The 26,714-nt window shown below is 35.6% G+C and overlaps 1 protein-coding gene across 1 annotated transcript in view; it reads right to left on the bottom strand.

Moving 5' to 3' along the window:
- The window catches only part of Gpc5 (glypican 5), a 1,062,082-nt gene that overhangs the window by 445,584 nt on the left and 589,784 nt on the right, over positions 1-26,714 (bottom strand). The window lies entirely within an intron of this gene.

Raw genomic sequence — 26,714 nt, 5'->3', positions numbered from 1 at the left:
AATTACAGAGATATAACAAAATGAAACAAGAAATTTATTGGACGAAGCACTTAAAATCTTTATTTATAAGAAAATAATATTTGCAAGACTTCTCCATATTTCTTAGACCTGACAAAGAATCTTAATGGTCCAATTCTAGCTGAACCAAACCAAAATACAGTTAATATTTAGTTGCTTTCTCAGTGAACAACAAAAAAAATTACATCTTTAATTTTGAAATAGAATGGAACTTTAATAAATTTTTAATGGCTATACCATCACTTCATAGTAAATTATGGCTGAATACAGAATTTATGAGATCATTTTTAACCACTAGAATACTTTGTTTTCATGAAAAGGTTTAAAACAATATTTTTTCACAACTATAAAACTTGTTTACAAATTTGGAGATGAGTTTTTATTGTCTTAATTATGAATATGTTCTTAAAATAGAGGTAGTCAGAGTATACAATACAGTCCCTGCTATAATTATTTGTTCATAACAGAATTTTATAATTACTACCTTGAAAATTAAAATGTCATTACCTAGATTGTTTTTCATATTCTGAAGGATTAATTTTTTGTCTCCTTATCTGAAAATGATGGGAATTTTTAGTGAAATTATTTTCTTTTACTATTACTATGTGTGAGGAGTATTGTCACTACATTGTAAAATGAGGTTATTTTTAGATGAGCCTTTTCTTAACTATATCTTAAAGAATTAAAATAACATAGCTAATGCTATTTCTTACTTTATATTAAATTCTTCTTCAGTAGATCAAATACTGACAATGTGGCTTGTTCTCCATAAAATATTTTAAATATTTTAATGCATGTAATAATAATATAATATTTATTAGAATATAATTAATTCATGCTCCTCACAACTGTTTTCTATGAAGTCACAGAGAACACTAAAGTATCAGACACTAAATCATCACTCCTACAGGTCAGGTTTCTGTGAGCCTCTGGTCACATTTTCCTCAACTGATCAATACATATTTTATGTATGTTTTTGTTTATAGACCCTGTACTTAGCATATATTGTTAATTCATTAACATTGAACTAGTCAATAACTCCATAACTCAAGCCTGAGTAAGTTTTACTTCATGCATTCATTTTTCACCACAAACCATATTAGAGTCTTGTGCTTAGAAACACTAGTAAGAGTTTCAATATTTTTGAGTGCTATTTTAAGCAGAAAAAAATCACCAAAAATCTCTGTAAATTGGTCTATATTCAAAATCTGCAAAATTTTTCTGAAAAAAATTTAATAGATTGAAATAAAGGAGATACCCATCATGCTCATGGAATGGAAAATTCAATACTGTTAAAAGATGTTATTTCTCTTGCAGTGGTTGTATAGAATCAATGTGTTCCAGACAAAAATTTGAGAATATTGCGTGTGTGTGTGTGTGTGTGTGTGTGTGTGTGTGTGTGTGTAATTTGAGATGGCTCTATTTTATGTATGAATGTGAAGGGCCTAATCATGTTAGAGAATCTCAATTCTCTTGAAATGATTCTATAGAATCCAAAAGTTGTTACTGTGACTCTGCTTTTGTTTATTTGCTTTTGCATATATGTGCGGGTGATTGTATTATTAGAGACTAGGGAAATGTTTTGAAGCTAATGAACAATAAAGTTAAATCCAAAGAAAATCTAGGCTAAGGTGGCTCACATCTATAATATAATCAGGAAGGAGGTTCATACACTATTCAGGAGGCTGAGGTCTGAGGAGGAAGACTCAAAGCCAGCCATGACAGACAAATATGAAAGATCCTTACCAAAAATAACCAGAAAAGCCCATAATAAAAAACCTGGGTCAAGTGGAAGAGCACCAACCATGAGTGGAAAAGCCAACAAAGAGAGCAACAAAGCCCTGAGTTCAAGCCCAAGTTACAAGAAGAAAGATTTCTTGATAATAGCCATTCTAACTGGGGTGAGGTGGAAACTCAATGCTTTTTTGATTTGCATTTCTTTTATAGCTAAAGATGTTGAGAATTTCTTCATGTGTCTAATGCTCAATATTATTTCCTCTTTAAAGGCATATCTCTTTAAGTCTTTAGCCTTAATGTATTTGTGTTGTATTAATGGAGTGGTTGTTTCTTTGAGGATTCGGTATGGGGGGATTTAATTTTTTGATTTCTAAGTATATTTTAGATATGAGGCCCTTGTCTGTTGTATGGCTAGTGAAGATTTTCTTTTTCTATTGATCCTGCTAGCTACACCCTTTGTCATGCAGAAGTTCTGCTAAAAAAGAATGCTACTACACTGTTAATGGGAGTGTAAACTTGTTAACCACTCTTTAAACCAGTATAGAGGTTCCTCAAAAGACTAAACATAGAGCTTCCCTTTTTCTGGTCATTTACCCAAATGACACAAACAAGGCCATACTAAAACTACCAGCACAACAACAATGTTTATTGCAACATTATTTACCAGAGCTAAGATTTGGAACCAACTCAGTAGCCTTCAATGGATCAAGAAACTTTTACATACATAAACACACACACACACACACACACACACACACACACACACACACATATATCTTTGCTTCCATCAAGAATGACATTGCCCCATTTGTAAAGAAATGGAAAGACATGGAAAAAATCATATTAAGTGAAGTAAGCCAGACCCAAAGAAACAGAAGTCCTGTGTTTTCCCTCATTTGTGATAATTAGTATACATCCTAGCAGATGAGCAGACTAGCTCAATAGCTATGTGCATATGAACATATAAGATGATGCTAAGTGAAATGAACTCCAAGACATGGATACAAGAGGTTTTTCTTTGTTGCTGTTGTTTTTAATGTATTATGTGATATTTTTGTTTCTTTTGTATGCTTTTCTCCCTAGGCTATATCCTCTGTTGTCACGGTATTTGATTCTGGAACACTGGATATTGTATATATCTGTATCTGAATAAGGGGAAAGGGGACAACAAAGTTGTGAGACAAAAACAAAGAGGACCATTTATGCAACAGTGATACTCACAAGACAATATGTTGGAAATGATCTATACAACTGGGGGAGGGGGAGTTGGGAGGGAAAGGACACTAGGAGAAAAATGAGGGAGGAGGTAACAAGTTCAACAAGAAATGTACTCACTATTTTACCCTTCTGTACATCACCTTGACAATAAAATTAAATAAATAAATAAAAATGAATTATACTGAATTTCCATTCCCAAAAAGGAAGAAGGAAAGAAAGAGAAGAAGCTAGAGCTAAACATGCTCTCCCATAGAAAGCAGTTTTAGTGTTCCAGTGAACAGTCCTAGGACAGATAATCACACCAAGTGTTCCATCACAGTACAGAGAGTTGGGCCAGAGAGGGAACATCCAGGCAGCTTGATCAAGGAGATAGATCTAAGCACTTGTTGGTAACCATGGCTGCGGCCACTGCATGGCTACCATGGCCATGGCTACCATCAACAGAGAGAGTCCGGGACAAAGGTGCCAGATGAGGCATGTGAGCTGGTTCTACTCACTACCAGCAAGAACTGACAAGGAGCAGATATCTTCACCCTGCTGATCGCAGACCAGGGACAGCCCAGTAACCAAGATAGTGGCTTGAGTAGAACCCTGACAACCTCACTCCTTCTCAGAGAGCCCGGGTGGGAAGGCAGCTCATCCTCTACCACCAGAGAAGATCTCCATCCTTGATATTGACAAAGGCCAGCCAAGAAACTAGCTCCAACTCAGACCTTGGAAGAAAACAATTGGAGCCATTAGCAGGTCACAGGAACCTGACCTCACCTGCTAGGCTCAGCTCTACCCAGGGGAAAGTCACTCTGCCCAGTAGAGAAAGCTCTACCCCCAGAGGAGTGACTTTCTTCACTGGGTAAACAGAGCCAGAGGCTGTTCCTCCCCACTGCAGCCTAGACAAACAATTGAAACTCCCCTGAGAGTGGCTCCAGGCTGGGCTCTGTGTGTGTCTCAGGAATTAGCCCCTCAGGTAAAAGCTACTGTTCGCTGAAAGGTCTCAATCCTACCCAGAACCTAGCCTCATCACAGCATCTCCAACTAGAGGAAACAGCCAGCTCCCTGTTTTATGATACTCAAAGCAGATCTCCCTCCTACTGAACTAGCCTGGGAGGAGGATCACATAGTCCTGGGTAAGGCAGAGCTGTCTGCGTGCTCAAACAAACTGATTTAAGAAACCAATCAAGCCCTAAGAAAACAAACACCATAATCAGACCAGACTCCACCTGGTTATGGACACAGAGCAGATACAAGATCTTCCTTCCCACCCTCCAAAAATAATCAAAGAACTCTTTTTACTAACTATTTATTATTATTTTTAATTGTTTTTTCTTTTTTTATAAATTTTATTTTAGGAGTATATGTGTGTGTGCTTTTTTTAATCTCTTTTGACCTTTTAGTCCTTTTTTTTCTTTTCTTTCTTTTTTGCATGACGTATTTGCTGTTCTGCTCATCCCCAGATATATACCCTTTGTTGATTATTAGATCTTCTCCATCATTGTGCACATACTTAAATGAAAAACTTATTACTCAATTCACAACCTCTTAGGCTTAACTTCTTTAATAGCAGTATTATTTCTTTATACCTACATAACTTTCAAGTATTCCAATTCTAAGTATTTTTATTTTTTATTTTTTCATTTTCCCTTTTTATCCTTCCCTCATCCTATCCATTTCTTCTCACAATATCATTTCTCTATACTTACATAATTTTTAAGTGTTTCATTTTTTAAATTTAAATTTTTGTTTTTCCATTTGTTCCTTTTTTTATCTCTCTCCTATCATACTATTCTATCCATTTCCCTCTCTGAGATTAGAACCTGGTTAATTTCACTCCTTTCACCTCTCCACATCCCTCTAATCCTGTTTCCCCACAATTCTCCCTAAACCTAACAATTTTTGGTTTGCTGAATCCCTTTTGGAGGTTCTTAGCCCATTAATTCATAGTTGTTTGATGTTGAATAGATTGTATCTGTTGAACTAGATTGTATCTGTAGCCATTTTGACTGGGAAACTACTGGACTCTGGTTGATGCTTGCCTTAAACTACCAGACTCTGGTTGGTTGATGCTTGCCTTAAACTACCAGACTCTGGTTGATGCTTGCCTTAAAATAGGGTTCTAGCACAAAATTGGTGTTACTTTCATACCAAATGGGCTGAACAAGCCAGAGAAACACAAGAAAAATGACAAGTCATGGTATCTCAGCTCCCACTCAGGATAATCAGGTGACAGAATAGTTAATGAAAAATCCAGAGGAGAGTTCCCAAAAAGTTCTACAAACACTACTGGTAATCATGGTGAATGAAAAGATTGAAAACCTGCAAAGGACTCAGTGCGAGTGTGATGGGGAGAAAGACAAGGCAAACCAAAGATTAATACAGGAACTTCATGAGCATGTTGAGGCTAACCAAAAATTACTACAGGAATTGGGTGAGCGTGAGGAAGCTAATCAAAGTTTAATACAGGAATTGCGTGATCAGGCTGAGAACAGTCAAAGAGAAACAGAAATTGTGTGAGCAAGCTGAGAACAAAGAGAAATACAGGAATTGGGTGAGCGTGAGGAAGCTAATCAAAGAGTAATACAGGAATTGTGTGAGCAGGATGAGAATAGACAAAGATCACTAGAGGCATTCATGAAATCCATAAACAGACAGCTGAAGTAATCCAGGGAGACCACAAAGGGAATGCTGAAAGGAGCCCATCAGAAGGAAAGGGAGTCCAAGAAAACCAGAACTAATCAACTAAGTGATTTGAGAGTAAACACTGAACACCAAATTAAGGAAGTAAAGAAGCTCATACAAGATCTAAAAGCTCCAACAAAGAATATGAAGCCATCAAGCTGAACAATTACAAGAAAAAGAAATAAAAAAAACAAAGTACAAAGTCTTGACAGTAGGTTAGACCATGCAGAAGATTGAATCTCAGGGATTGAAGACAACCTAGATAGTATAGGGAAAGAACATACAACTATCCAAGACAAATCCAAGAAATATGATAGATCTATTCAACATTTGAAAGACACCATCAGAAGGCCTAATATGAGGATAACGGGTATAGAGGAGCACTAGAGACAGAGGTTAACGGTCTAGGAAATTTATTTAACAGGATTGTAGCAGAGAACTTCCCAAATATGCAAAAAGATAGGCCTATTCAGATACAAGAAGCTTTTAGGACCCCAAATAGACCAGACCAGAACAGGACATCCCACCATCACATTATAATCCACACAGGATCAATTCCTTTAAGGAAAGGATCCTTAAAGCTGTCAAGGAGAAAAGATCAATCACTTATAAAGGGAAAACAATTAGAACAACCTCAGATTTCTCAGCAGAGACAATTAAAGCAAGAGAAGCCTGGAATGATAGGTATGCCACACCCTAAAGACAAGCAACTATCAACAAAGAATACTATACCCAGCTAAATTTTCCTTCATAACCAAAGGTCAAAAAAACTTTCCATAGAAAAGAAAAACTGAAACAATATTTCTCCACCAAACCAGGCCTACAAAAGATACTTAAAGATGTCCTACACATAGAAAACCAATAAGACCACAATAAAGACCAAGAAACCAAACTGAGAATCCAAAAACCATAGGAACAACCCAGCTGTCCCAGCCCTCAAGAAGGCGGATAACATAGCAGGAACTCCCAAACATGTCTAAGTCCTAACTCTCAACATTAATGGACTAAACTCTCCAATTAAGTGACATAGACTGTGTTATTGGATTGAAAATCAAGATCCTTCTGTCTTCTGCCTTGCCCATAAAAACAAATATATTCTGAAAGTGAAAGGCTGGAATAAAATCTACCAAGCATATGGGCCCCATAAACAGGTGTGAGTTGCAATCCTAATATCAGATAAAATAGACTCCAAATTACAATTAGTGAGAAGAGATAAAGAAGGTCACTACATACTAATTAATGGAGCTCCTTCAAGAAGATATTACAATTCTAAATACATGTTCAGCAAACTATGGAGCACTCAAATTCATCAAAGTAACAGTACTTTCACTCAACTATCACATGGATCCAAAGACATTAATTGTCGGGGACTTTAATACACCACTATCCCCATTAGATAGATCAACTGGGCAAAGAATCAACAGAGAAACCACAGATCTAAACAACTGCATAGATCAACTAGATTTAACAGGCATCTACCGAATATTTCACCCACTGACATCAGAATACATGTTTTTCTCAGCAGCACACAGAAAATTTTCCAAAATAGAACACATTTTAGGTCACAAAGCAAACTTGTCCAAATTAAAAAACATTGAAGTTATGCCCCGCATTATCTCAGACCACAAGGGAACAAAATTAGAACTCAACACCAAAAGCCACCAAAGTCTCCTGTAACACATGGAGACTGAACAGCACACTGTTGAATCACCAGTCAGTCGTAGAAGAGATTATAAAGGAAATTCAAATGTTCATGATATTCAACAAAAATGAATACACAAATTACCAGCTCTTCTGGGACACAGCAAAGTCAGTACATAGAGTCAAGTTTAGAGTTCTGAGTTCCTACATCAACAAATTGGAGAAATCTGAAACCAACAATTTAATGATACATCTGAACCTCCTTGAAGAAGAGCAGCAAGCTAAACCCCAATCCAGTAGATGGAAATAAATAATTAAAATTAAATCAGAATTAAAAGAATTAAAATAAAAAAAGAAAGAATCAACAAAACAAAGAGTTGGTTCTTCGAAAAAATTAACGAAATTGACAGACCCTTAGCAAATCTTATCAGAAAAAGAGAATACACCCAAATAAACTCAGAGATGAGAATGGAAACATCACCAGAGAAACAACCAAGATCCAGAATATTATAAGGAGAATACTTCTCAAAAGTATTTGCTTTTCCTAGCAAATATCCACATGCCAAAACTAAACCAAGATGAGTTAAACCATCTTAACAGGAACATATCAAGCATTGAAATAGAAACAGCAATAAGAGACCTCCCATCTAAGAAAAGCCCAGGACCAGGTGGATTTACAAAGGAATTCTACCAGGCCTTCAAAGCAGAACTCACACCAAAACTCCTTCAACTCTTCATTGAAATTGAAAGAGAAAGTTCACTAAGGAACTCTTTCTATGAAGCCATCATAACCCTCATCCCAAAACCAGGCAGGGGCTCATCAAAGAAAGAGAAATATCGACCCATTTCTTTGATGAACATTGATGCAAAACTTGTCAACAAAATTTTGGCCAATCGACTTCAACAATTCATCCAAAAAAATCATACACCACGATCAAATAGGATTCATTTCAGGGATACATAGCTAGCTCAATATACGCAAATCAATTAATATAATTCATCACATCAACAAGCACAAGGATAAGAACCACATGGTTATCTCATGCAGAAAAAGCATTTGACAAGATCCAATACCTCTTTATGATGAAGGCTCTGGAAAAATTATGAATCCATGGAACATTCCTCAATGTAATAAAGGCTATATATGACAAACCTACAGTCAGCATTATACTTAATGGTGAAAAACTAAAGTCATTTCTTCTAAAATCAGGGATGAGACAAGGATGTCAACTCTCTTCACTTCTCTTCAATTTAGTATTAGAATGCCTAGCTACAGCAATAAGACAAGATGCAAACATAAAGGGGAGCCAAATAGGGAAAGAAGAAATAAAACTCTTTCTTTTTGCAGATGACATGATCTTGTATTTAAAGAATCCCACAGACTCCAGCCCCAAATTACTCTAGCTGATCTGAAACTTTGGCAAAGTATCAGGGTATTTAAAATTATCCATTATTTGCAATAACTAGTATATGTCTGAGTCAAGCAGAAAAGGTCAAATAACTTGATGTTAGTGGAATGAACCCCAAGATAAGTATTCAAATGTTTTCTTTTGTTTTTTATCCTTTCATGCAATTGTTTCTGTCATATTTATAAGATGATTTCTATGTTGCTTTGTATGTCCCTCCCCCACAGTATAACCCATACTTTTACTGTATTTGATGTTGGTATAATTTGTGGAGGGGCAGGGAAAAAAACAAATTGTTTAATTAGGGATACAGGTGGACCCATTGCAACAATGAGATGTACAAGTTGATATGTCGAAAAAAGGAACTTAACAACTTTGGTGGGAGGTGGGAGGAAGATCGGGTTGGGGGAGGGGAGAAGTATAGGAAGGGATGGGAAGGGGAAACAACAAGGAGGCAACAATGTCTGATAAGAAATGTACTTGTTATCTTGCCCAAGTAATTGTATCTCCTCTGTACGGTATTCTCACAATAAAAATAAAAGAAAATAAAGCAAAAATGAACCCTCGAAAATCAATGGCTTTTTTGTATGCCAACAATGAGCAGAAAGCAGCTGAAATCAGGAAAGCAACTCCAATAGATGCACAAAAAATAAAATACCTAGGAATTAACCTAGAAGTAAAGGAACTCTATGATGAAAACTTTAAAAACCAGAAAAAAGGAAATCAAATCAAAACTTAGAAAGTGGATAAATCTCCCATGCTCCTGGATTGGAAGGATTAACATTGTGAACATGGCAATACTTCCCAAGGCTATGTACAAATTCATTGCCATACCTATCAATATTCCAACCTCTTTCTTCAAGGAAATAGAAGAGGCAATCCAAAAATTCATATGGAGCAATAAAAGACCCCGAATAGCAAAAATGATCCTTAACAGAAAGAACAGTGCTGGAGGAATATCAATACCAAATTTCACACTCTACTACAAATCCATAGTAATCAAAACAGCTTGGTACTGGCACAAGAACAGACCTCAGGACCAGTGGAATAGAATTGAAAACCAAGAAATGAAAACCCAGAAATCTATAGCCACCTAATCTTCGATAAAGGATCTAAAAAACTAGAATGGAAGAAAGACAACCTCTTCAGTAACTGGTGCTGCAAAATTAGTGAATCACCTGTAGAAAACTGAAGCTAGATCCGTATATATCACCCTGAACCAGAATCAGCTCCAAATGGATCAAAGACCTTAGACTCAAAGCAGACACCCTGATTTTATTATAGGACAGAATAGGAGAAACACTAGGCCTGCTTGGGACAGGCTGAAATTTTCTTTAAATAGAGACCCAGAAACACACAAATCAAAGAAAGGTTGGATAAATGGGATTGCAAGAAGTTGCAGAGCTTCTGCATGGCAAAGAACATAGCTAGCAAGATCTATAGAAATCCCATGGATTGGGAGATCTTCACTAACCATACAACGGACAAGGGTCTCATATCTAAAATATACCTGGAACTCAAAAAATTAAATCCCCCATCAACAAATCCTCAAAGAAACAACTGCCCAAGAAATAAGTGGGCTAAAGACTTAAAGAGAAACTTCTCTGAAGAGGAAATAAGAATGGCCAATAGATACATGAAGAAATGCTCAACCTCTTTAGCCATAAAAGAAATGCAAATCAAAACAACACTGAAATACCACCTCACCTCAGTTAGAATGGCTATAATCAAGAACCCTAGTACCAACAGATGCTGGAGGGGATGTGTACAGAAGCGAACCCTACTGCATTGTTGGTGAGAGTGTAAACTTGTTCAACCTCTTTGGAATGTAGTATGGAGGTTCCTCAAAAGACTCCACGTAGCACTTTCCTATGACCCAACAATCCCACTTTTGAGCATTTACCCAAATGATCACAAACAAGGCCATGCTACGGCTACCAGCACAACTATGTTTGTTGCAGCATTATTTACTATAGCTACGATATGGAACCAACCCAGATGCTCCTCAGTAGATGAATGGATCAAGAAAATGTGGTATATATACACAATGGAATTCTATGCCTCCATCAGAAAGAATGACATTGCCCCATTTGTTGGGAAATGGAAAGATTTGGAAAAAATTACATTAAGTGAAGTAAGCCAGGCCCAAAAAATATAGGTCTCATGATTTCCCTTATTTGCAGTAACTACTATATATCTGAGACAACCAGAAACAGTTAGATAAGATGATGTTAAGTGAAATGTACCCCCAAGATAAGGACACAAGTGTTTTTTTCTTTCTTGCTATTGTTTCTAAAATATTTATAAGGTACCACATGATTTTTTGTTGTGTTGTATGTCTCTCCCTCACAGTATAACTCTTGTTTTTACTGTATTTGATGGTGGTATAATTTGGGGAGTGGAAGGGAAAAAAAACAAATTGTTTAAATAGGGATACAGGTTGACCCATTGCAACAATGAGTTGTTCGAAATGCTATGTCAAAAAATGAAGCTTACAATTTAAGTGGGGGAGGGGAGATGAAGTTGTGGAGATGGGAGGGAAGGGATGGTAGGGGAAAAACAAAGGAGAAGGTAACAATTCTTGATAAGAAATGTACTCATTACCTTGCTCATGTGATTGTAACCCCTCTCTACAGTATTTTCACAGTAAAAAAACTTCTTTAAAAAAAGAAAGAAAGGAAGAGAAGAAAAGTAATAAGAAGAGAAAAGTGAAGAGAAGAGAGGGAGGAAGGAAGGAAGGAAGGACGGAAGGAAAATAAATGGTAACTCCTCAAGTAATAATAAACAGGTAAATCTGGACAGCTAAACCTTCGCCCACAAATTTTATGTTCTGTTTTTATTTTCATTTGATTCCAAGTAATGTTTTACTTTCAATCTTGTTGTCAACAAAATAATAGGAAAAATATTGTGTTGGAGAAGAGAAAGGAAAGAAAACACATGCTCTGTGACTTCTATGTTGACTTATTCACCTCAAGGAACGGTGCCCTGGGAGCAAGCCCATATATGTGCTATAGGGAGCCCAATTGCATTCTACCAAAAGTGGTGGGTATTTCCGCTGTCATATGTAAATACTGAAACCATATCCATGCTATAACATTTGCAACATATACTTTATGAAGAAAATGAAATTTATGAGAAAATGATGATACAGAATAATTCTCAATGCTTATGGCTAAATGTTAAAGACTGTGAAGAAGTAGGTACAGATGCTGCTGTTAATTTGGAAAATATATACCATGTGAATATGCGTGTATAAAATAGATAATAATGGACAATGGAAATAAATAGATCTGTATACATATAATGATCATTTGTAAGCTAATAAGATAAAAACATCTGTCTGCATTTATGAATTATTACGAGGTAATCTAACTTTTATTGGTATCTGTCAATGACTATTCTCAAAGAAACATATCCAAACAGATTGAAACATGTGAGCTAAAATGCCTGGCATTGGCCTCTCAGCAAAACTTCATTCTGAAATAGACACAGACAATGACATACCTATTATGCAACATTAATACCAATTGAATACAATTTTAAAACTTCCCCCAAATGTCACAATATTCAATAAGCTATGTTGTCACACATTGTATTGTCTATCAAAGCAATAAAAGTCAAGCATGAATACCCTGCATGGATATTCCACTGCATAGCACCTCCAATAATAAATTTTGTCTCCAATTCTAGTTGTAATACACTTGTGAAATGGTAGAAACCAAATATAAATTAGAAGACATAAAGTGTCTCCAACCTCCGTAATGGTTCTAGGACTGGAAGAAAAGTGTTACTGTTCTTTTTTCTCTCTGTCTCCCTCAAAGATAAGGAAGATATCCTTTTTTATTTCTTTCCTTCTTTCTTTATTTCCTTCCTTCTTTCTTTTTTTCCATTTTTTATTTTTATAAAAAAAAGAAAGAAAAGAAAACATGGATTATGAAACTAGGGTTCTCATTAAGAAAACAGTAGTGTCATGAGTGAGTAGGAAGAGATGGCAGAAAAGGGAATAAATGGCACACAGTGACCACGTGTGCAAATCTACTCCATTGATTTATGAGCCACTCATTGGAAATCTCAGTGGAGAGCTGTATACTCTACAGGAGGAAAGAGAGTCCTTGGTTCAGAACATCCTGGCAGGAAAGAACAGGATAAAAAGGCTGGAAGAGCACTGCCCCTAGGCTTCCATAGATGTGAAGATTTCATCTCAGAACAATAGTGTAGTTTTTTCTCTCTGTTCTGCAATGATGGTACTGTCATAACAGAATATTAAAATGAGATTTTTCAACTGAGGGATGAAGATATTAGTTGCTCTGTTTCTAAGATTGATGAGCCACATTCCCAAATTTCCAAAATGAAGCTTATAACTGAATAAAGAAAATTAACTCCACTGGGTTATTGGAGATATCAAAGTCTCGCTGAAAGACGTTCTCCATGTCTAAAGTAGAAACAAGACTCAGAGCTACCTCTTTACATACAACTTCAGTTAGATCAACGTTTACATGGATGTTCTAAAGCATGAATCATGAAATTTAGCTTTCAACAGAGGATTACATTCAGAAGACCTTTGGTGTATTTGCAGACATCTAGTGTGAGAGAAATAAGCCATTTAGCTGATGTGGTTGCAATGAGAGTTACTTTAGCAGTAATTTTAACCTATTTTCCCATACTTTTGTTATGTCATGGTTTGCATGACTATTTTCCACCTTGAGATATGGGACCCCATATGAGACAGGCAACATGAAGGTGACCCTGGGCTCTTGCCAAGTGGGCCACATTGGAGACTTATAGAGCCCAAGCAGCTAGAATCTAATAAGTATTTTTAATCCATAGAGTTACAGAAACAAGAAAGTACCAGGTAGTAAAGTCTACCTTGCCCAAGTCAAGGATGCTGCAAGGAATTCCCATAGAGTAGTGAAATCTGATGAGAATACTAATTTCGCATAAGAGAAAATCTCACCTTTAAGTATCTGCCAAGAGCAGTCATATTGAAATATATCAGGTAAAACATTCCCACATACACATCCCTTCCCCCTCTTTCCCTCCTATCTGTCATGTCCTGACCTAGGTCTTCCTAATTTTGGGTCAGCTACCCATGTTTAGTTAGGTGTAGAATGGTAGTCAAAGTATAACTCAAAGAAGAAAGGGAAAGGTGGGTCAGGCTAGTCTAAGTGCAAAATTAAATCTGTGTTTTCACTTATCTCCAAAAAAAATCCTTTATTATCCAAATGTGAGTAAAAGAGTAATAAGATTCCAAGAGATTTCAATCAACACAGTAGGAGCAACTTCCTCCACAAAATATATTTTAAAGGGATAATTGGAGAAAAAGTCGTTTCCTTTCTAAATTTGCAATGAATCTTGCTTGTTCAAAATATTACATAAGCTTCTACTTGTCCTTAGACGCCACCAGTCATAAAGAAAGGAAAGGGAGAATAAAACTGAATACATATAATGGAATGCTTACTCCACTGAAAATATCTTATCTGCCAGAAGTGAACAGAGGACTTGAAGTGACAAATATAAATTGTTCTTACCAACAGCAGAAATGGAAGTGTAAGAACAATTTGATTCAATTCTGGACAGATCTGTATATATTCCATATATACAAAGTGTGCTCTCTAAGACCATAAATGCTGGAGACATAATTCCAGCAAACATTAAAGAGTATTGTAACCTGACCCCTTCTCTTGAATAGGTGGTGGTAAAACCTCATACCTCTCACACCACTCTTAATTCTCTATCAATTTAGCTGGCAAAAAAATAGAATCATAATTTTAGTTACCAAGAATTTCTAAAATGTTATGATTCTATACAGTATGTGTGTACTTACTATGAAGTTTGTTCTAGGATCTACCAATTATAATCAACAAATTTTGACATTACATATTAGTTCTACTTATCAGTTGGCTACATTTGGACATCTATTATAAAAGAAATAAATTTCCAAAGAATTTTACTATTATACTATTTATAACAAGCAAAGCAACTTTCCAGATTCTGTTTTAATACTTTATAGATATTATTGCTATGACAAGTGAATAATGATACATATTCTATAAAAAGCTGAATCGCTGGAATCCATCAACATTGACAAAGTATATCAAAGACTATAGCAAAGAATAGTGATTACAACTAGTATTGCATTGTGGGTATTGGAAGCCTGTAGAAAGGGATCCTTTGATAGGTTTTAGGACACATTTGAACTAACTGACATCTCTGATTTCACGAACATGAGCATTAACATGTTCTGGTGCGGTGATGTTTAGCCTAAAATTTTTAAAAGGATTTGCACTTGAATCTCTATGTAAATGAAATCTTGTCTAATCATCAAAGTGTTATTATAAAAGGAAGCCTCAGCATTTATGTATGAGAAATTAATTTGCTTCCTTCTATTGTTTTCCCCTTTTAGATAATAATTTTATGTTTTCATTTAAATATTTAATATTAAGCAATCAATGAGTCAGAAATATAATTATTATGAATTGGTAAAATAAAAAAATGTAAAGCTAATTACTTTTTATGAAAGCTTTTTATTGCTTCATAGTAATTTGTTATAATTACTATTTAAAAGCAAGTTCACTTTGTTCGTGAAATCTACAACCCAAATGACTTTATTGGAAATATCCTTGCATTAGAAAATTTCACCACCACCTTGTTCAGTGTTATGACTGCAAGGTGCAGAATTTTATATGAAATTTTTCATATTATATGAATTTCAAATTGTTTTAGTATTTGAGCATGCGTGAAAATATAATGTTTCATAATATTATCAGGTCTAAATATTACAGGGTATTGTAGTCACATAGTTATTTTAAATAGAAAAGCAGCTCCTGATAGCATAAATAGACACTGGTGATCTAGAATTACATGAATGGGAGGAAGGAGGAGGGAGGAGGGAAGGTAAGGGAGTGGGGGGGGGAGTGGGAGAAGAAGGGGAGAGGGAGGAGGAGAGAAAGGAGGAAGGGGAGGAGGGGGGTACTGGGAGGAAGCGGACTAGGAGGAAGAGAGGAGAAAGTGGGTAAGAGCAATGGTGGTTGTTACCTGGAGCTAGGCAAGAGGAAAAAGTGTAACTAACTGAATACGTTTAATCACTGTGGTGAATTTTTACTTCCTTAAGTATATTCATAAATCATTCCCTTCCAGTAAAATTTTTATAAACAAAATAGTAAATGAAAAGGAATACAAGAGGTTATTTTTGCTGTCTTTTAATAAAAGACGATAGAATGTAAATAATTTCACTCCAACAACTGTTTATTGGATTGATTTTAATCAGCACAGATTCATATTGGGTAAGGTAAATATTATTAGTACTATAACATTTCCTTGTCAATAACACTTTAATTAAAAAATGAAAGTACTTTTCTACCTTACTGAAAAATACTGGAGACATTTTGGATACCATTAAGTGTTCAGGATCTCTCACAATTTTTTTTTGCCAGTCCTGGGACTTGAACTCAAGTCCTGGACGTTGTCCTAGAGCTTCTTTGGCTCAAGGCTAGCACTCTACCACTTGAGCCACAGCACCACTTCTGGCTTTTTCTATTTATGTGGTACTGAGGAATCAAACCCAGGGCTTCATACATGCTAGGCAAGCATTCCACTGCTAAGCCACCTGCCCAGCCCTCAAAAGTTTTGGATTTGAGAACCATCACACAGTGAGGGAATTGGTTTTGTGAATTAAACTACTTGATTGTCTCTTTTGTTTTTCCTGTTTCACAAAAGTACGTATGTTGTATATAGAGAACTTACGAATAGATGAGAAAAATGATATATTGTATGATATATAAATTATACTGTCATACATACATATGCATTCAATATTTAGTAGATTATGTAATCTTTGTGTATCATCCATGTGCCAGGATTTAAACACCAAATACATTATACATCTATGTCTATTAATATTACAAACTGGCAAGTTCCATAAATAAATTAAAATCTATAAATAATTATAGGCATAAAAGTTGTAGCTTATTGAAAATATAAACTGCACCTTTCTTGCTCCAATGTTATTGGACTGGCCTTATACAATAATCAATTCTGTCTTATAAAGAATATAAACTTCTAATTATTCTCAATCTAAATTATTAAGAAGTGGCCAGTAGTGGTATGCAGAGAAATTTATATAAAATTCTTCCCTTCTTTCTAAGTACTCTGACTACTCTGTAAGTATTCTTTTTTTTTATTGAAGTTAGCAAGGCAATGAAAATACTTGGAATAGAATGGCAGACAATATAAACAAAGACAGAATGAATGGAAAAAGAAAATAATGACAACACTCAAAGAAACAAAATATGTTATGTTCCAGCTGCCTGGAAGCCAAAGGACTCAGCTGTGTTACTGCTGAAATTTATCTCTATGCTAATGTTCAAAATGTACCAAGAGATCTAGTGGAGAAATCTAGATGAGGAGATATTGCATAAAGGAAGCACCAGCCTGAACAATTGTACTTTATTTTTAAATATGAAGCATTAAGTATAATGATATTTTAAGTAAGTAGGCATATATATATATCCTTATTAAAATTTTGTGTTTCTATTTTTAATTATCAAAGTCTATGTGACATACTAATATAACATTCCTTTTTGCTGCTAATTATATGCCCTAGCTGCATATATATATATATATATATATATATATATATGAGAAAGACAAAGTTATCCCCAAACAGAACTTGAAAGAATTTATGTTTATAGATTAGATGTTCTTTCTATGCAAATGCACTGATTTGAATTATTATGGAGGCTAAATTAAGAAGCATCATATTATTGTTTGTGCTCTGATAGAAAGTGCTTTTAACTGAGTTATTTTGAGTAAGCATAGAACAGTTTTGTGGTCCGTCTTCCTTGTTGTTCTATCAATATATACTTTTCTTAAAAAAATACTTCGAGGGCTGGAAAGGTTGCTCTGTGATAGAATGCTTGCCTAGCGTGTATGAGGTCCTGGGTTCAATTCCTCAGCACCACATAAGCAGAAAAAGTCAGAAGTGGCTCTGTGGCTCAAGTGGTAGAGTGCTAGCCTTGAGCTGAAGAGCTGAGGGACAGCGCCCAGGCCCATAGTTCAGGCCCCAAGACCAACCAAAAAAAAAAAAAAAATCACTTCAATGTACAATTTATCCTCTATGTGCCCAGCATCATTCATTGCCCTTTCTGGACAAGTAAGTGAGAAACTACTTCCTCAATGACTTTAGTATGAACCTATAAAACATTTATAAAATGTAGAACACCTACCATAAGCGAATGGTTCTTCTTCAAAAATCTTCCCATTGAACTTTGGGAAAAGTCTGGAGTTTGAATAGTGAGTCGATTCTGAGTATATAAAATGTCAATGCTTGGAAGTGGTGCTGTGGCTCAAGTGGTAGAGCGCTTGCCTTGAGCTGAAGAGCTGAAGGATAGCGCCCAGGCCCAGAGTTCAAGCCCCACGACCGACAAAAAAAAAAAAAAAAAAAAAAAAAAAACAAAAAACAAAAAACAAAAACTAAAATGTCAATGCCACTAGCAATTTCAAATTGTAAACTTTGTACTTAAGACTGATGTTTCTATACATCCGCTAGAACACCATGTTGGTCTCGGTCTGTGGCTTTCATGTCTGTTTATTCTCCATCTGCCTCTTTGTTCCAGGGGGCCAACTTGCAGGGACTGCATCAACTGATTCTTATGTTCTTTGCCTTTGTTTTGTTCACCCATTGGGGAATCCCAGAATATATGGAAGGAAGCAGCTACAGTAGCATTCATTTTTTATTCTTCTGGTTCACTACTTTTGTATTACCTTAAGCTGACTATAGCTTCTGACTTATTTCAAGGCTCCTTAGCTATGCAGAATTTTCTTCCATTGCTAATTTTCCTCTTCCATGCAAACTTATGGATGGAATCAAATGGACTGCTCTTTGCTCTTATACTCTCATGACACTGGAATAATCATTTTGACAACAACTTCTCTGTGAACTACCTTAATTTTTCTTGTTAGTCCACTAATGGATGCAATATCTTATTCTTGATTTGTCTAAAATTAAACTCCCTTTCCCCAAATACTTTCCTTCTTTTTATTGCCACAGCTTCATTATTAAAGTACTACCACTGTCTAGCCATTTTAATATTTTTTATAACAAACCAATAATAGTAGCATTCATCTGCTTAGAGCACTAATGAACACATCTACTTCATGTGCATTATCACATTTAGTCTCCCTACAACCTGCACTATGTACTGTTACTTCTACTGGACACACAAGGGAGATTTTATTTGCCAACACCATGTGCATCCACACACAAGTAACTACATTTCTTTCCTTCCCTGCTTGAGTAACTTCTGGTTTATATCCACTGTCATATAGTCTTTCTTTTCATTCCTTGTACACATACAACCTTCTATTTAAGAGTTCTAAATTGATTCCTTCCATCCAATCCCAGTGTTCTTCATCCATGCAACTCCAAGGGGCACAAAACAGCTCACGTTATACCAATGGTACAAACCTTTCAAGAACCACTTGTCACCCATTAAAATGTTTCAGAGTCCTCTAGACACCTCTCATTTTACTCCTAGTTTCCCATCTATAATAAATCACTACAATACAATCATACATGATTTTTCCTATTTACCTTATTTACATTTCCTCCTATACCTAAGAAAAATCTTCCCTTTCTTGGAAACTTGTAAAATACTCTCCATCTTAAAAGAGCCAGTTAAAATGGGTGCCAGTGGCTCACATCTGTAATCCTCTCTACTCAGTAGGCTGAGATCTGAGTATTACTGTTGGAAGCCAGCCTGTGCAGGAAAGTCTATGAGACTCTTATCTCCAATTAACCACTCAAAAACCAGGAGTGGAGCTGTGGCTTAATATGTATTGCACGAGCCTTGAGCAAAAGAACCTCAGGGATAGCACCCAGGCCCCGAATATAAGCCCTGCAAAAAAAAAAAAAAAAGGAAAAAGAAATGGTAGAACTTTAGGCCAATATATATAATAAGCACATGCTTTTATATATTTATGTGTGAATATATACTTTGCATGTATTTTTACTCTATTACATAGTATTATTAAGGATCCTTTTACTGTTTTAACAGAAGTAATTTTAATAAAAAGTAGGAAGCACGAGAAAAATTTCAGGCTTTTTTTTTTTAGTGATTTGAAAACCATTTTCAAACTCAGCAGATACCATAAACTTCATAGCAAACCCACGGGAGCTTTTCTCCTGTGTATTGCATTGATGGCTTCTACAAACAAATGAATCATCTATGGCTTACTTAAATATCAGTTAAATAGAATATTCACAGATTTTTATCTCAACATCAGTGGTCTGACTTACAAATGAAAGCAAACATAATCATCAAGTGTGTAAGTATTCCTTTTCTTTTTCTATTCTCTTTAAAAGTTGTTATAAGCACTCAAGTCAGAGCATAGCCCATCCCCAATAATCTCTCAGACTGAGTGCTCTCTCAGTTCAGTGTTGCTTAATGTTCTAAGTTACTCTCTTCCATTTTCTCAGACAATTTCTTTCTTCAGATGCGACATAACATTAAAGGATATAACCACAGTGGAGATATTATTTTACTTTCTGACAGCAAAACTTAGTTGGAGATAATTACATTAGAGTGTGTGATGTCCTCTCTGTTTCTATCTAAGTTTACCTTTGCTCTTCATAATTGGCTAATGGTTGGTATAGATGGAAGCCCACTTCCACTGGGTCACACATGATTAAGAAATGAGCAAGCATTAATACACCCATCTGGGTCTATGAAAAGTCACTTCACAGACTGTATTTAAACACACTTGGCTAAGCACTTATAGATGAGCATAATGCAGTCCAGCTCTATTCTTCTTTTCCTTCTTTCACATAAACTAAAGGAAATGGAGTATCATTCATTTACAATATGAAATTTTAGAAGCCAGATCTTTTTTGTGGTCAGGTAGAAAGAAAATGGATGGAATCAGACTCTAAAGTCCAATGCACTTTCATATCTCATGCAGCAACCGCTGATATGCCAAAGAGACAAAGATTACAACCAGCACTCATGAAACCCAAAATCTTCTTAGATATATGCAATAGTGGGCTGGCCATTGAGCCCAACCAAAACCTTGATCTGTAGCATTTAAACATCTCCCACCATTATTAGTATCACACTACCAACTTATGATTGCTGAATGTAGATGTAGGAAGGCATGTGCAATTGGATCGTCTAGATTTCTAAGACCTAAGTCCAACATGCTTTGGGAACATTCAAAAGGAGAAGACTATTTACTTGTAAAATACCTGACCTGGGAAAAGTGTTTACCACTCAAGTGCTAAGTGCTGAAAGCAACACAGGACAACTTTTGACCAGACATTGGCTGCCCAAATGTGCATTGTTTATGAAAGACAATTTTTAGCTTCAGAATTCCAGAAGAGCTTGGATTTGTTGTAAAAGTCAGAATTTCATTACTCAGGAACTATATATAGCAGGATAGTGAGGGCTGATATAGCACATGTCTGGGTATGTCACAAACACAAAATCATAGAAAATTTAATGGGTTATTCTTTCCATTTTTGGCATATAAATTTGAACCAACAGATAAACTGAATCATAGACCATTTCAGTTATTTAATGAGTAATAATTGGGCAAGTCTCATGTAACTCATTGTGTTAGGGCCTAGAGCTATTCTAGTAACCAAAATAAATTAATTTTCCACCACCCAGCTTACATTCTATTTAAACAGAACACAAATGGTATAGAGACTAAATAATTTTAAAGTATTTTATATTACATTAAGGCTTAAAATAACTTTCCCAAAACCAAAGTTAATATTTTAAAAGTTATAGATGAAAAAGAAATGTAGTTACTGCACTGCCTCCAATATCTCTATTGCATTTTTTATTGTTGTCATATTTATTATTTTGTTCTTGTTTTTAACACATTCATTAGTATCCATTGTAAAGGGTGTTGCATTTTGACACATCCATATGTCATACATATCTAGGTACGTATACAGCGCACTTGAGCAGACTTACTGCCTCTGACTCTGTTCCTCCTTGATTACCTTTCACCCTTCCTTTCCAAATAAATCCACTGCATTTCTTATGTTATATCATGGAAATCTAAAAGAAATGCCATTTAATCTATCAAAAACCAATGAGAATTCCTTTTGTATGCATGCATGCATGCAATAGGCCAATTTTTACCCATTTATATTCTTTCATCACAAGGGGGACAGGACAAACATAGGCAAAAATGACAATCTTAATTTCAGGTACTCTATGAAAACCTAGAAAGAGTATAGCAGACAGTGAGGGGATGTTGCAACTAGAGTGGCTCATCAATGTGCACCTGAACACATGGGGAGAAGTCATCGCTGGAAATACTACATCCCAGTACACCCAAGCATTAGACACATATTCCCTCCAGCCCTGAGCTACTTATCTTTATTTAATATTGGGTTTTTTATTTCTTTATGACTTATAACTTCATAGGATATATAAGTTGGATTACAGCTATCTTGGCTTTGGGGAAATAGATAAGTATTATTGATGATTTTCATTACAATAATTATAATTAAGCAAAATTCCACATTCCATTCTGCTTGCAGAAATGAGTGCACATAGCATGATACAATGGAATAACCCGGTGTGAGAACCCTGATTGATAACTACAGGAAAAGCTATGATAGCAGATGAGAAGGAGAGGGAATGTGTTTGGCAACAGAAAAGTTCTAATTTCTTAGTTATGCCTAGAAAAATGGAGAAGAATGTTCAAGTAATGAAGAGAGAATTGAATTAGAAAGAATAATTGATCCAAAGATCTTGGAGTCAAAGCAGACACTGGAAACATTACAGGATGGAATAGGAGAAACCCTATGTCTCCTTGGAACAGGCCAAAATTTTCTTAATAGAGACCCAGAAACACAACAGATCAAAGAAAGGATGGACAAATGGGATTGCATGAAATTGCAGAGCTTCTGCATGGCAAAGGACATAGCTAGTAAGATCAATAGAAAGCCCACGGATTGGGAGAAGATCTTCACTAACCATACAATGGACAAATATCTCATATTTAAAATATACTTGGAACTCAAAAAATTAAATCCCCCAACAACAAATCCTCAAAGAAACAACTGCCCAATAAATAAGTGGGCTAAAGATTTGAAGAGAAACTTCTCTGAAGAGGAAAAAAGGATGGCCAATAGATACATGAAGAAATGCTCAAACTCTCTAGCCATAAAAGAAATGCAAATCAAAACAACACTGAGATACTACTGCACCCCAGTTAGAACGGCTATAAACAAGAACTCTAATACCAACAGATGCTGGAGGGGATGTGGACAGAAGCGAACCCTACTGCATTTGTTGGAGAGTGTAAACTTGTTCAACCACTTTGGAATGTAGTATGGAGGTTCTTCAAAAGACTCCACATAGAGCTCCCCTATGACCCAGCAATCCCACTTGTCATTTACCTAAATGATCACAAACAAGACCATACTAAAGCTACCAGCACAACTATGTTTATTCCAGCATTATTTACCATAGCTAAGATATGGAACCAACCCAGATGCCCCTCAATAGATGAATGGATCAAGAAAATGTGGTGGTATATATACACAGTGGAATTCTATGCCTCCATCAGAAAGAATGACATTGCCCCATTTGTTAGGAAATGGAAAGATTTGGAAAAAATTATATTAAATGAAGTAAGCCAGGCTCAAAGAAACATAAGTTCCATGGTTTCCCTTACTTGCAATAACTAGTATATGTCTGAGACAAGCAGAAAAGGTCAGATAAGTTGCTGTTAGGTGAAATGAACCCCAAGTTAAGGACTCAAATATTGTTTTCTTTCTTGCTATTGTTTCTAACATATTTATAAGTATTTCTTTGTTGCTTTGTATGTCCCTCCCCCACAGTATAAGTCCTGTTTTCACTGTATTTGATGTTGGTATAATTTGGAGAAGGGAAGGGAAAAAACAAATCATTTAAATAGGGATACATTGCAACAATGAGATGTACAAGACGTTATGTTGAAAAATGAACTTTACTACTTTGACGCAGGGAGTGGGGAGGAGGGAACGGTTGGATTGTGGGGAATGGGGGGAGTTTGGAAGGGATGGAAGGGAGACAAAGTAGGTGGCAACAATGCTTGATAAGAAATTATTCATTCCTTGCCCATGTAATTGTAACCCCTCTGTAGGGGATTTTCACAATAAAAAAAAAGGAAAAAGAATAGTTGAATCCAGGAGTAGAACCCACTAGCTTCTGATATTTTCCCAAGAGCAGACCTGAATCCTAACACATTGAGTGAATCTCCAGTGACTTCATGAATTCTAATATTTCAAATAACCTCTTCTGCAGCAAATCTCCTGTACATTCCAGCTAATGGCTGGTATTCTCAATTCCCCAGTCCATCGGCACTGTTTCTTCCTGACTGCACTTTCTGTATATTGGATTCCACTGGAAATTTGCATGTGATTACAGTATAACTAATGCTATGTGGCCTTATCAAAACATTTGTGTATATGCTGCATGAATCACAAAGCCAATAGAAGGGACTACAAGGAAAATGCGATGTAGGTTTTAGACTTTGAATATATTACCATATTTTAAGGATTTAAAATTTTAACTTTTATTTCAAATCCAATAACAACATTTTAGAAGATACTTATGTTACTTCCTTGTATGCTGTAAAACAAAATGAATGTGACCTTTCATATGCCATTATGAAGTTAGTCAGTCTTTTATAAGCTTACAGAATTATATCCCTCACTGCCTAAGACCTGGAACAGCTGAAAAATTCAGCATTATCTATCAGTGAGCCAAAAGTAAACTTTTCATTCATTATTTTAACATATTGTGCACATTCCAAGTATAGTTATTTATTGTAAGCAATGACAGTTTATGGTTGCTTTTATTTAGATACACACACTACATACACAGACACATATGTGACTGTGTATGTATATATATATATATATATATATATATATATATATGAAAAGAAAGAGAAAAGGAGAAAAATGGATATCAAACAAGCTATTTCTGATGAATCATTCTAAAGCATGCCCTGTGTGGATAGTTAAAGTCACTGTCTATTTTTTTAAATGTGCAACCTCCTTTTATAGACATAGGGAAGGAAAGGCATCTATGGAAGTCCCTCTCAACTCCAGACATGATAACAAAAAAGAGCACTGGAGTCTTGAGTACCTTTATAAACAACTCAGTGACAGCTGTCAGTTGTGGCCACAGTCATTGGTTGTCATTAGTGGAAGTTCATTCAAGCCAATCTTCATTGATTTGAAGGATAATATTAAAATGGAAAATGGTAGTTATCCATATTATAGATAAAACTCTATTAATATGAACCTAAACACACATTTATATGCATAAATATGCATCCATCTTCTGGGTGCCCACAAATACACATGTAACACACTCAGAAGTTTTAGATTGTTACCATTATCTCTCCTGTAATTTCTTAGGATGATTCTATCATGGCAATTTCTTATGAATTGTTCAAATAGCTATACCACAGAATCGTGAGTACCACTTGTTAGAAGAAAAAAAAGTCAACACATCCATTCAAGTACAGAAATATTTATTATCCATTGATCTCTGTTACTGTGTATTTGTAAGTTAGTTATTGATTTCTGCCTTAAAGTATGCAATTACATAAAATATAATTTTGTGAACAAAAGCATATTTATCATGCATGACAGCTACCAGGAGAGCAATTGTACTGGAACTAAAAGAGATAAATGGATAATGTTTCCATTACACAAAGTGAACACTACATGTGCATTTAATTTCTATAGGAATGAATTGTTTTGTTTGGGTAGAATAGAATGTTGACAAAATAGAACTAATTAGATAAATAACACAGATCCTAAATTTTTTGCTTTTTACCACTGCCTTCCATGTCTGAAAACATTGCAGTTATCCTTTTATTACTCTATTGTAAAATTTTCACATTTCTCCTGCTATGTACTCAGAATCCATCTGCCATCCTTCCAATGATTATCTATCAGAAAAGGAAAGCCGTAACAGGAAAACAGCAGGGGGAATTTACAGATATTCTGTATTCGCTTTGATTTTTGCTATGTATTACAGAAAATGAGCATCATAGAGGAACGTTTAAGAGCCAACTCTTGAAACTAACGGTTTAAAATACTGAACACAAGTACCACTCTCATTAATTACATCCCTTTGTATTGGCCTCTGGAACATTGAATGAAAGAATCACATACTACTCATCAAAAATGTAGCCATTCTCTGAATGGACAGCTGCCTAGTCAGTCGTTCATAATTCAGAATAGCAAAACCACCTTCAGTAGATGAGAAACAGCAGCTTTTCTAACTGAATCTCTAGCTCACCACCCTGTCTTCAGACACAACCTTATGCAATTTGCAGGGCAGAATCTCAGCATGAATAGTTAATGAAATAACAGCTTAATTTGCTGCTAGTCTCCACTAATCTACATACATTTCCTCATTGAATTCTCCCTTAACCCTAGATAGCAATAATCTTGTTACCATTTTACAAGTGAGAAATTTGAATTCCAGGAGATGAAACTATCTGTTCAAATTGCTCATTAAAATTTTAGTCAAACCAAGATTGGAAAGCGGCCTATTTGTTTCCAGAAATCTAACTGTTAGCACCTATGGTTGGATACTTTACTATTTGTTATCAGACTCCTTTCACACATCTGAACTTTGCCATGCTGTTAGCTGGCATATTATTAAGACAGTAAATTTGGTCTGATGGTACACCATGTCACCTTCAGTTACCTGTAACCAGCCTTCCAGAATCCTGAAGCCGCCAAGGCTGAATCTTTTATTTTTGTATAGTCACATGAGTAATTCCTCATCTTGCCCTTAGTCTCCCTACTGTCTGTATCATGCATTTGTGGCCAGACTGGGTTGCCCACTGAATATGACTGGCCTGGTAGTTTTCATGTTACCTCAGTCCAAAATATCCCCACAACTTCCTTTGTGCCTGTGTTACTTAACAGTTTGTGTAGGTCTTCTTTATACTGAGTAGTAAATAGTTAAAACCTCCTACATTTCTAAATCT

This window comes from Dipodomys spectabilis, unplaced genomic scaffold (assembly GCF_019054845.1).
Source record: "Dipodomys spectabilis isolate Male_0828 unplaced genomic scaffold, ASM1905484v1 ptg000075l, whole genome shotgun sequence".
Lineage (NCBI taxonomy): Eukaryota > Metazoa > Chordata > Mammalia > Rodentia > Heteromyidae > Dipodomys > Dipodomys spectabilis.
This window is presented reverse-complemented; position numbering and strand designations above follow the sequence as displayed.